The 13550-nt window shown below is 35.4% G+C and overlaps 1 pseudogene; it reads right to left on the bottom strand.

Moving 5' to 3' along the window:
• Positions 1–12217: 12217 nt before the first annotated feature.
• Positions 12218–13282, bottom strand: LOC143385922 (melanoma-associated antigen B4-like; annotated as a pseudogene).
• Positions 13283–13550: the final 268 nt, after the last annotated feature.

The raw sequence follows: 13550 nt of genomic DNA, 5'->3' as shown, positions 1-13550 counted from the left end.
AAAAAACAAAAAAAAAAATTTACAAAATGTATTCTACATTTACCTTACTTCTTCAGAAAAAGACAGAAAATATATTTGGTGGCATAAACCACTACAGTTGTCTTTTAAATTTATCAAATAAAGTTTTATAGAGGACTTTTGACATTGATTACTTCTAAATTTTGATACTAGAGACTATTTCTATATGGAAAAACAAAATCATGGGAAATTGGCATAGATGCAGGAGATGTGATCAATTTAGTCATGTAAAATAAACCCATGACCTGTTTTTCCAAATGTCATTAAGAGCAGAATTGAAAAAAATGCAAAGGGGAAAATGATCTTCCTGCAGCATTTTTTATGTTGGTCTTATTTTTCATCTTAAGTCAGGATTGGCTATCTAAGTAATTTTTCTTTGATTTCTCATTTATATATAAATATTTTACTATTAATTATAGCTAAATTGTATTGAATATTTAATAAAAACTCTTGTATATCATCTCACTTAATCATTAAATCAATCCTATGCAGCAAGTAGATGTGAGTAAACAAACGTTAGGTCAGTGGGGAATTGCAGAAGAATTTTGTAATGATTTTGAACTGAAGTGCATTTGCATACAAAAACATCTGTTACAGATAGACATATTAAGACAAAATGGAAGATTAAGGCATATAAAGGCAGAAAATTAAGAGGTAGTTATCAATTATCAAATCTCCCTTATTACAGAGTTTCTTTGGTGGTTGGGAAGGGCTAATGCCATGCCTTTCTAAACACTGACCTGATAAATATTCTTAAACACTGTGGCTGTGCATGCAGAATGACACAAATGTAAAGGTAATATGGTCTGATGCATGCAAGGAGGTAGCATGTCCAGGCTACAATAAGAACACAGAGATTGCCTTAAAAAGACTTCTTAGAGAAAATACTGTGGCAGGGACAGAAAATAATTTTAAAGAGAAAAGTATCAAAAGATGAAGAGCAGGAAGAGGAGGTTTGAGAAAGAAAAGGACATTTAAGGTAGAAGCACTAGAATTTTTTAAGGAATGGAGTTGTGAGAAGGCAGCATGTATTTGAAGAAAAGAATATGAAGTTCCTCAAAAAGGAATGAGTGGACATGAGGAGAAAGAGGGAACCACAAAACATGCTCTTTTGCATCATACAAAGAATCTGAAATTTATGTTTTAAGTAAAATAAGTGCTCTAAGGATTCTCAACAGGGCAATAAAATTAGAATAGATATAAATTTTAGGTTTTAACCTAAAAGTAGATTCTTTTAAAAGGTAAATTGAATAAATCTAAAGTTGCATAAAGGAGACAAGGTGGTCAGAGTTGTTCAAATCAGATTTGAACAATTTTTTTAAATGGATAAGTTCTTAGATCTCTAAGAAATATTTAAAAGAGAAAATCTTTTTATTTTTTACTAGTTTTTAAAGTCTACGAAGGACAAGCATCTAACAAATTAGTACCCTGGCATCCTGTTTTTAAATTTATATTTCTGGTGTCAAAATGACAATAGTTCCAGGTCCAAACTCATATCCATGTGTTTCTTTTACAAGTAATAAAACAAAATTCTCTTTTGCGGTTATAATTTACAAGTGAAAAATATTTTTTCATAGAATAAGTCTTTCACCTCTCATTTTTTTTTAATAAAATAAGTCAGATTGGTTATCATGAGAAGGCTACAATAGAGAAAAAACTAACTATGCATTATTTTAATTGTTGAGAGCAAACAAAAGAATAAAGATTAATTTTTAAATGGTGAGTTTGTGCCAAGTAAAACCCAATACAAAAATAGTGTGAATGTAAAAAATATTTTGCCATTATTCAAATGAGATAAAGTACTTAGAAAATTTGATTTTCACCTAGCATACAATAGTACTATGTTTAAATATGTGTACCAAAGGTATAATTCCTATCATCATATACCTCAATTAAAAAGTTACCAATAAATATTCAGTGAAGGAACTTTTCATTATGTCTTGATTATTAATAAACTATGATATGCCATCAAACTGATAAATTTATTAAAATAATTTCTAAGGTGATGATAAGAACAATGATATAAATGATGGTTTATTACATTTAGAGTCAAGAATTGAGTTGGAAATAAAATGAGGAATTTAACCAGTCATTAAACTTCATTCTAACTTAGGCATCTAGGCTTAGGTAGAAAAATATATGACAATAAATAAATGCTGTTACCTTGAAAGCTATGGTTTTGCTATTTTGTTTATGTTTAATTTCTAAATTTAATTTAAGGATTAACTAGGAAGTATAAGTACAAGGGATTTATGCCTAATGGTAAATAATATGATTTAAAATGATTTTAAAATAAGCATTTGGAGTTTCTTAGTTTTTTTTTTTTTCTAAAAGAAGACACATGTATTACTAAAATTTCAAACTCACTGGCCTGCATGAGAAATGGTCAGGGCTTTCAATTAAGATGTTTAGGGAACTCTACAAAGATGATAGTCACATCCTTGCTGGGGAGGATCATGGAAGTGCTACACTTGGAGAGATCTCAAGGTAGAGCTCAGCCAGTGTCACAAGATTTAATTCCTATGAGGTTTAAGAAATCCAAAATTTTGAGATGCTCAAGAGAATATTTTTATCATTTTTCTATAAACCAGTAAATAAATTTATATGCCAGTCATTATTTCCTTCACAATATTAAAAACACAATAGGTGGATCTCTTTCAAAGACTTCAGGCAAGTGGAAATAGTTACCAAGTCCCAACACTTTCTCCAGCCTTGAATCATCTGAGGAGGTACCCAGGTATCAAAGCACAGAACATCGTAGCTCTTTCTTATTTGCCCGGTAAAAATGACAACACGGTGTCAAACACTGATTTAAAAGTATCTGCTAGTATTTAGCTTGCTGTGTTTACACTAAGTAACATTTTTAAATATATTAAGGTATTCAGGAAAGAATTCTTTCACCCTTCCATGTATTAAGTAATGTGGTGTGTTTTGATATAAGAAAGGGAGAAAGAAGAGAGGAAGGAAATAAGGAAACGGAAAAAGGAGGTAGGGAGAAAAAGGAAGAAAAGAGGGAGGAGGAAGGAGAGGGGGAAAGGCAGGAGAGAAAGGGAGAAAATGCAGTCTCTGTCAGGAACAGGAAGTTCTTAAATCTTGAAGATCATGTGATAAAACTGTAACAATATAAAAGCCCCATCTCATTTTTGGATTGGCAAAGGAAAGACAACCACAGGGGATGTGCTTCATGTTATCGTTGAGACATTTTTTGGAGCTCATATTAGTCAAATTTATCCCACTTATTCCTTGCATCTCTTTTTTCAGTTTCCTAATGAGAAAAATGGACACAGACGGTAATCTGAAATAGAGGAAGGATGAGAGGATTCACAGAGCTAATGCACCTAAAGCGTCTACAGGGGGTGAGTGCTAGGTCCGTGTTTATTTTTGCCATTATCTTATTTATGGAGTGCCCATTGTGAACAGCACACCATCCTGGTGTCTGAGCTCAGCTACTAGAAAATTGGCAGTCAACACAGCTACTCTCCAGGGACAATCCACACTGCTTTGGAACCAACAGTGTGATGAAACGTTTTATAGGGTAGCTCCAGTTGAACTAATTACCACCCACATCCATCTGTGCCATTTGGTTCCTTGCCAAAATCTCATGTGTTATTGTTTAGATATGGGCATATTCTTTCATAAATCTGCTCCAAACTTGTTGTTCCCAGAGGCTTATCTGAAGAGCAACTGCCTCCGAATCTGGGGAACTTTTGAACATTTAAACTCCCACATCCCATCCCCAATGAATACAGATCCCAGGTCTTTAAAGATTGCACAAAAGTGCCATTTATGTGCATATTGCTCATCCTCAGACACAAAGAATGAAGCATAATTGGAAAGCATTCCAATTTACACGCTGAAGAATACAAAAAAAATACAAATTATTTAATTGGAAAGGAAATGATTCTGTATCATTAGATGATTCACAGAGCACCACCATGTCCAAGCATGAAGAAATATCAGTCTTTAGTGAGAGCCTTACAGACAGACAGACTGAGTTGGAATCTGGCTTCTCCTCTAGCAGCTGTGTGACACTGGCAGGTTATTCAACTACTCTGTGCCTCCAACTCCTCATATGCAAGAGGGAAAAAAAAAAGGCATAGGCTTTATCTCATTTCATTGTAAAATTTAAGTACAATAGGTTAAAATACTTGAGACATACCTGACATAGAGTGTATACTCTAAAAATGCTGGTTACCATTGTTAACCTGAGGTATTTTGAAGTCAAGTCCATAGCACTAAGTGAACACAGTAATAAGGGATCTCCCACTGTTCTACTTATATCCTCAGTAATTCAATAAATTATAAGTTGTTTTTTGTTTCTTTTGTAGTTGTTTTTGAAAGCAAGCATTCAAAAAAAGTTAATAGATAAAATAACATTTCATTTGCTTGAATATTCCTTGGATATTCCTTTTAATTTGGCATGTTCTAATGCAACCTGAGGACAAAATTTGCTTAGCAAGTACTGAGCATTTGCTGCAGGAAATTCTAAAAAGTCCAAAAGAAATGCATCTAAAGGGGTGAAGACAGAAGCAAAAACTGGAGGAAATGGAATAAAATCAATCAATAACTTACCCTTGGATGAAATTCCATTTTCTTCATGTAGATTTGTATTAAAAACAAGATAGAGGCAGTACATATATGCATATCTGTTTGCTAAAAAGTATCTGTTTTCTTCTCATCCCTGTCTAACATATTCCAAGAATAGAAAATTTATAAATTAGACTCTAAGTTAACTAAAGCGAATGAGAGATCCGGGATGACTGTGAAATTACAGGGTATGGAATGCTCCTTCACAAATGCCTACCACACTTCAGGCCCATAAATTATTAATGTGTGTTAGGGTTGTTAGGACAATGTATGGAAATGTACCCAGAATCCAAGATCCCAAATAAAAGCAAATGGCTAAAAGTGAAAGAGAAAGAAAGAATGAGACAGTTATATTGGTTTGGTGAGAATTGAAACATTTCTACTACTCCATCAGCATTGATTTTAAAGATCTAAATGACATACAGGCTGATGAATAATTCAGATTTCATTTATTAGTCCACTGACCCTACACATGGCTTCATAAAAATGAAAATAATGTTATTCTCCTGCTTCATTCTCCATAGATCGAAAATGTGTCTGTAGCTGGGTAGATTTTTTTCTTATGTACTTTGCCCCAGCACATTGTATACACATATATTTGCATGTCATACATTTAGAAAAAAAAATGTTGAGATAAAAAATTTCAATAATGTATAAAGGAGACCATTTTGCCCCCTACTGGCTGCTGACTTAGATCTGTTAAAAAAAAAAAAAAAAAAAAAAAAAACAATGCTGATTATCCTGTAGCATCTGGTTACCTGGCAACAAGAAACTCTCAATGTAGCATGCAATTGTATGTTCTCAGTCTAGGATTGACACTAACAGACTTGCCACCAGTGCATCCACAGGGATACATCCTAGAAGACTGAATCTTCTCCAATAACCTTCCACCTCTGTTCTACAAATTTCAAGTCATCATGCTAAACAGTTGGTGATGCTTTTAACAAAGACACAGATGCCAGGAAAAGGAGCATGTGTCTTGAGGGTAAGATAGTATTGCCATAATTCTTTGAACAGGTTGAGTTGGGATAGTTTGGGGTCACCAATTAGAAGTCAATGGAAGTTGGGAAACTTTGCTAGGATGCACAAATTATTGTCTACCTTGGTCCCACCATTTATTTGAAAGTCACTTGTCTGCAGTAATATTAGGTAATCTGTCATTTTCTTTATTGGCAGATATTTCCTCAATTCAACTCTTGTTTCAGTTAACTCCATGTATCCAATATTGAATAAATGTTTTCCAGTCAACTATAAAACAGAATATCAAAACTAAAATTTTGCCGGTGGCCCTATGACAATCAATACCACATATTAAAAATATTTGCAATACAGTCTTGCTCTGTAAGACTATCAAAAATAAGTATGCAAACAATATGTATAACATACTTGATATAAGAAACCCTTAGCAATCGGTTTATAAAGGGCCAAGAGTGGGAATTACAAAGAATTATGCATGATGCTCTTTTTAGAAAGGGAGGATTTCTGCTAACCACCCATCCCTTGTAGATGAAGGGGTGCTGCCTACAATTGAGGTAGAGAGCTCCCTATACTTTTGGAGATCATTGAACTATTTGTTGGGAGGTTGGCCTAATAAGCTTGTGTTAAAAAGCTCAAGGGCTTTGGTTTATAAGTAACCGCAGTCACAGAATTTGTTAAAACAAAAGATCCATGAATGACTCCTGCAGATATGGCCTGTACACCCAGCAGAGGGAAAGGTGCTGATGGGCTTGTCTATACTACCCACCAGGCACTTAAAGGGTGAAAACAGACATCAAAAGAGGGATGTTAAATGCATCTCCAGATTCCCAGGGGCTGAGGAAGGAGTAAGCAAGAAGCTGAAAATGATTTTATCATCCTCAAAAGACTGCTGCAAATAAGAATTCACACTGGATAAAGAATGTGCCTGTGGGATGTGCCCAATTCAAAAAGTGTCAAAACTAGTTGGCCACAAATCTATCAGTCAAATAACAATATTTCAGTTCTCTTTAGCTCATCACCTTTCCGGTTTTCATCCCTAAGAAGTATAAAAAAAATCTTGATTTATAAGATGAGGAAGGACAGGTAGAATGTGAGCTCAAGGAAATGTACTGGCGTCTTTCCACAGTGGCATCCTTCCCATTTCAACAGTCCCAAGATAGGAGGGGAAAAAAGAAAATGCCTCAACCTTACATCATTTTGGAGTTGACAAATTATAGTGTGGAAGAGAACATCCTAATTAGGGGATTGGGACTTTGTTCTGTAACTTAAAGTTTCTGTGCATCCTCATCATTCCTCAAAGTAAACAGAAGGCTTGCTGCCTGCCCAAATTTTCATTCGAGATTATAACCAAAACTAGCCCAAGTGAGTTGGTATAAAGAGGCTATAGAAGACCAGATAAGTTGCTTTATGGCAATGTTCCATGAGCAATGCCCAAGCAATACCCAGCACAGTCAGAATCAGAAGACTCTCATGATTCAGTCAATGGCCTACACCTGCTAAATCCTCTTCTCTCACTTTACTGATTAACTAGTTTTTGCTCACATACATCAAACAATATGAGTATTTTGTGAGTGTTCCATTCCTACTTTTATAAGTTCTAATTTTTAAAAGTTCTATAATCAATTTAAATATACTTAGAATCTTCTATCGTTGTATTCTAATTCTGCCCTTTCTAGCTCCACATAATAAAGTGCTCTATGTTTCTTGAAAACAGCCATTATTGCAACCTCTTCCTCAGCCTGCTATTGTCTACTCCAGACAACTCTGGTTTCCATGATCCTGCTCAGTTCTTCTCATCACTTCCTCAGCAAAATATCAGAAGCATTCTACCTCATCCTAAGAAGTACGAACAATAGCTATTGTACAAGTATGAATTACAAGGATCATTTTCGTAAGAAATTGATGTACTTTCCAAATATTTTTTTTCTTTTTGCTAAAGTGATAAATTTGGGGAGTTAGTAGTTAGATATTTAATTTATTTCTGAGAGCTAATTTCCATTTCCCTTTTTCTCATGTTTTTCTATGGGTGATTTCCTAGAGCAATGCTCCCAACCTCTTGCCTAACCTTCACCTATGAATCTCCTGAGAGTGGCCAGGATGATCGTGAGTAATAGCCATTGCTCCAGTTTTTGTAACAATAATGTATTAACAGTTCATAATCAATGAGGTTTAAATCTCTGACCTGTCTGCCCAATACCAAAATAAGAGAATGATTGGGAATACCAAATTTTCCCCAAGGTAACTTGTCCAAAAATATAGACCAGCAATGGGGAGACACTGACAAAAGCATTTCATAGTCATTTTCTGAACTAAGTTCTACAAACAATTTTCTCCCAGTGAACTGTGATACTTTTATCACCATTTCTACTAGTGGTAAAGAAAGAATTGGCATAATTTATGCTCTCAAATTCTCATATCTGGTCCTCTAGTTTGTACCGGGCAGGGAGAGAGGGAAGAGATTGAATTGTATTGGGGGAACACATAAGGACTCTCACCTTCAGTGAACTTGGTTCCGTGGGATGTTGACATTGAATGACCAACAGCTAATCATTGCTAGCATTTGTAAGCTGAGGTTATTTACAATAGTGTGGGATGGTTGGAAGATTCAAGTTGTTAAGACATGAGTGTGTGGTCTGCAGCAAACGATATTGAAATCTACAGGTGTAGCTTTTACCTAAGCTGACCCAGCTGAGTCAAGGATTTAGTAATAGAGAAAATACAGTTTTCATCTAGGCAGGCTTGTTAATCATTGGAGAAAAAACATTTTGCTATATTTGTTTCTCAATGTGACTCACAAACAATGAGGTTAAAACTGCAAAAGCAGCTGAGTTCCATGTGTATCAGAGAGGCAATGAAATCCAACTTCATAATGTTAGTGCTGGAGCTGGATACACAACACCATCTCTACTGTTCCAAAGTTCCTCCTGCTAAGACAAAACAGAACAAGAAACTGACATGAGGAAATTTTTGTGTTTAATGTCTTTGGTATTTCAAAGCAAAATTTTAAGAAAATCTGATTTGGGACTTTAAAGACTTGGAATATGATTTCTAAGAACATACATATGCCATTTACTATTTGAACTTTAAATTCTCTCCGGAAAATTCATAATAAGAATGAATTTATGTTAAAATTTGGAAAACCTCTGAATTGTTGGCCAGAATCATTGATATAGCTTAATGTCATCATAAGCTAATAACAAAGCCTATGTTGAGCTACACTGGACTACATGCCTGGGAATTTTGCAATGATAATTGAAGAAGGAGTGACAGGTAGTTCCTGAGTGAGGTTTTGATAAAATTTAATCAATATATTGCTCCCACCCTTTTCTGAAATCAATGGAGGCAAAATAACACCAACAACCAGCAGTCCAAGGAGACACCACAGGGGAGCAGTTGTCAGAATTAGAGAAAACGTATCATGCAAATGGAAGCATGACCTACATAGGCTCAATGTTCAGACAAATGCGTTCAGAAAACCAAAGCTCATAGTGTTGTGTACAATGGATCAGGGGAAGATCAGTTGGCTGCCAATCCTTACATTTCCTTGTGGAGCCATCTTGCTGAAGCAACACTCCTAACCGCATTCCAATTTCTTTCTTCTTTTACACAAGGGGAGCAAGGAACCTGGTTGCTGAAAGATAACCATTAGTCCAACTCTCTCAGGTTCTAGGATCTAACCTACCATAAGACCAAAGCATCAATAATTTGGTTTCCTTCGTTTTGTCTCTATGATCAACAAGAAAGTGACACTAGATAAATATATATCCACTATCAAGAATAAAAACTTCCTTCAGGTGGGCTGTTTCTACAAGTAGAACTAGAAGAAGAGAGAGAGAGAGAGTATTATTGTTTGCTGAGAGACAACCTCCAAAAAGGGAATAGAAAAATCTGCCCTCAAAAATAAAAGCAAAATAAACAAAAATTGAGAAAATGTGTACTTAGCAGACATGAAATAAAAGAAATAATAAAAGGCTTTTATTACACTCTGGCAGAAGAAAATGACCTTAACAGGAAAGAAAAGAAATATATAGGAATTCAATGAGAAATAATCAAAATAGGAAATGTTAAACACATGGGGGTAAATCAAAATAACTATTTCTAAAACATTACTGTATGTTTAATATGTATAATTAAAATACATGACAACACAAATGGTGGGCAACAGGTCATAAAAGAATTTTAAATATGTCAAGGACATTATCCAGGAATTGGTCAAAGTAATCGTTTTCATAGAATCAATAAACCAGGATACATTTTGTACTACCCAGATTAATGAGTAAATAGAAAAACAAAAACAAAGAATTTCTAGTAAGTTAGGCAAAGGGACAAACAGATGAATAAAAATATTTAAACACCAAAAAATGATGGCAAGACAAAAATGGAATATAAATGGGGCCTAAACAGAAGAAGCATTGTAGTAGGAACAATAACCAAACATAAAAGTAGATTAAATATCCAAACAAAAGTCTTGTTATTATACTTGATTTTAAAAAGCAAAAGAAAAACACCACATATAAGGAAGAAACTCTAAATATAGTGATGACAAAAATATTGGAATCAAAATGATGAAAAAGAAATCATATTCAGCAGGTCCCAATGCCATCTTTTTATGATGAATCGGTACACACATTTATACTGCTACAATGTTCACAATACTGTTTAAATGATGATTTTCATTGTGGAATATATTTGAAAATCCTAATTAAAAACTTATATTTGACAAATAAAAAAATCAAAGGATATTTTTGGCTCTGTAGAAAATAGCAGTATAAAACACAGTATAAAAACAACAGTATAAAAACACTTGAAGCAATAAATGAAATAAAGGGAGACATTTTTTTCAATGATAAAGGGGATGGTAGGGCTGGGGTTATAGCTCAGTTGGTAGAGTTCTTGCCTTACATGCACAAGGCCCTGAGTTCAATCTCCAGCACAATCAAAAAGAAAAGAACAGGGCAGGGCTGTAGCTCAGTGGCAGAGCACTTGTCGAGCATGCATGAGGCACTGAGTTTGATCCTCAGCACCACATTAAAATAAACAAATAAAAAATAAAGGCACTTTGTCATCTACAACTAGAAAAAGAAAACAACTCAGATAAAGGGGATGATAGAAGACCAGGAAGATTAAAAAAAAAAAAAAAAAAAAAAACCCTAACTCTGTGTATATCAAATAGTAAGGCTTTAGGTTAGATGAAAAGCAAAATTTAACTCAAAACAAAAATGTAAAAATTCATAAAATGGGAGATTTAAATGTGTTTCTCTCAATAACTGATAAAATAAGCAGTCAAAAATCAGTAAGAAAATACAAAAACCAGAAATAATTATCAAATCCTCACAGAACCTGTACCAAATAAAAATCAAGAAACATCCTTTTCAGGAACTCATGAAATATTTTCTAAAATTGATTGTACACAGTATCAAAAAGTAAATCCCAGCAAATTTCTAAGAATTGAAATAATTCAAGATATGTTTCTGATTAGTGTTGAATAAAACTCAAAAACAAAAAGGTAACTAGAAAGTCCCCAAAGCAATCATTGACTTAGGCAAAAAGCAACAACAATTGAAATTAGAACGTTTCAAATTGAGTGATAATGAAACTACAACTGAATCAAAACTGTGGAGATACCTTTAAACAAAAGTGCTTGAATAGGTTTTATTCCCTTTAAATATATACATCAGGAAAAAAAAAGGGAAAGACTGGAAACCAACTAAGCTACCATATCATTCTAGAAGAATCATACCTGAACAAAAGTATATAGAACCAATGTCATAATAAATGATCAGAAATTGATTAGATAACAAAAAATGAAGAAAAATCAGTAAAAACAAAACTTATACTTTTGAAAAAATAATAAAACAAGCTTGCCAAGCTAATCAAGAAAAAATAAATAAAGGAGCACAAAAACATGAATTTCCAATATCAGGAATGAAAAAGTTGAACTTACTATGGAAGCTAGAACAATTAAAAAAATAATCAATGAATATTATTAAAATATGTATGTCAGTAAATTTGACAGTAGAGATGAAATAAAATCATTGATAAAAGAGAAAATAGAAAATCTGAATAATCCTAAATTGTGAAGGTGAATCTGATAATAAAAAATTTTTTTGAGTTATTACTTTAATTTATTATTATTTAATTTCACATAAATTAGAATAAAGTAAGCAAATCCAAGATGTCATTTAATATTGCAAGCAAAAGACAAAAAAAGATTAGAGGCAACTATAAATTAAGGAATAAACCAAACCAAGTATTAAGCATCTTTTACATTTCTCTTTTTACGTTTTTTTCTCCATAACGTTATACACAACTTTTAATGTGAGGTTCTTTCACATTTCCTTGAAAACCTCTGTGCTGTTAACATGTTCATTAGTTCTGATCATGAAGAAAACATGGTCTGTGAAATTATTTTTAGAACTACTACAACTGTACCTTTCAGACCCATTACCCAGCAGTGAATGTGAGAACCAGATCACTGACAAGGTTATAAACAGAAGCACAATAAACCTTCAATTAAAAGGAACAACACTGCAAAATAAAAACCCAAACAAGATAGATTTCTACTTATGCATAACAGGAAAAGACCACCAACATTTTGCTTCCTCCAGCCCACTCCTCTCCATCCCACAAAAAGCTAAATGCTCTTCAAACATAAGTGAACGCTGGACCTCAGACCCAAGTAGATATGGGAGGGTCTGTGAGGCAGGGTCTTGGAAACAGCCCTGGCCCTGGCTGGTGCACCCACTTTACCCACAGCTTTCTCTCCTGCTTTCTCCTCCTCATCTCTCAAAGCCTCCTCATACAGATTGGGGAAGGCATTGGGGTTGGTATCATTGATCTTTGCCAAAACCTCCAGGACCTTCATCTTGCTGGTTTCTGCATGGGCTCTGAGACCCCACAGGAATTCAAAGCTGGGAGGGTCACTATCAGGCACCTAGCAGTACTCCAGGTACTTTCCTGCACTAAATCTTTGGTGATGAGCTTCCGGGGCTCCCCAAAGATTAAGTGCCTCCTCCCAGCATAGATCCCAAATACATTCAGGAATTCCCAGATCTGTGCTTCAGTGGCACGGTTTCCCTTCTTGAAGATGACACCCAGGAGCCTCATCAGGAGATAGGTCTTGGGCAAACCCCTACTGCCACTCAGACTTCCCTCACTGGAGACCCCAGCTTGCTGATAAGGATGTAGGAGTGACTGTTGGGATCCACTTCCTTCAACTCAAAGCCAAAGACCAGCTCCACATGCTCAGAGGTTCTCCTGAGGATCTCAGGGAAGTACTCCTTGTACTTCTTGTTGACCACCTTCAGCATATCTGCCTGTGTAATGGGCTCTTCTGTTTTATACTTCTCCAGCAGGATCTGCACCAATAGACTGGCCTTCCTGGTGAGGGGATCTCTACGTGAGCTCTCAGGAGAGGCTGCTGCCTGGGAGCTGCCTGGCATTCTCTCCTGGGCATCGACTTCAGAACTTTTACAGGAATCACTTGCACCAGGAGAGCTAGGGGGTGGGCTCTCTGAGATACCTGGCTAATGCCAGCAGCAGGGGAGCTGGGGGGTGCACCCTCACCAAAAGGAGAGGAGCAGGAAAACCCCACTTCCTCCTCTGGAGTGGCCTGAGCACCCCTAAGGCCCTGGGTCTCATCGAGGGCCTGCTGGCGCTTGGCTGGGAAACGTAGCTTCCTCTTCTGATCCCTAGGCATGACTGTTGTCAGGGACAGCAGGCAATGAGTGTTGGCACAAGGGACAGCAAGGCTGGGACCAAGACACCTGTCAACACCTGGCACGTCTCTCTCAATAGGCCTGAGGCTACGTATTCAGTCCAAGGCCTCACTCAACACAGCCTTGTGAAGAGATAAAAACATTTCACAATGAAGAGAAATCTAAATTCAGATGACTTTGATGTTAAAGATTCATATATAGAATAATCTTTTATAATTATAGATGCAAATAAAATATTAGCAATTCTAA

Source organism: Callospermophilus lateralis, chromosome 2 (genome assembly GCF_048772815.1).
Source record: "Callospermophilus lateralis isolate mCalLat2 chromosome 2, mCalLat2.hap1, whole genome shotgun sequence".
Classification (NCBI taxonomy): Eukaryota; Metazoa; Chordata; class Mammalia; order Rodentia; family Sciuridae; genus Callospermophilus; species Callospermophilus lateralis.
The sequence above is the reverse complement of the archived record's forward strand: the minus strand, read 5'-3'. Positions and strand labels throughout refer to the sequence as shown.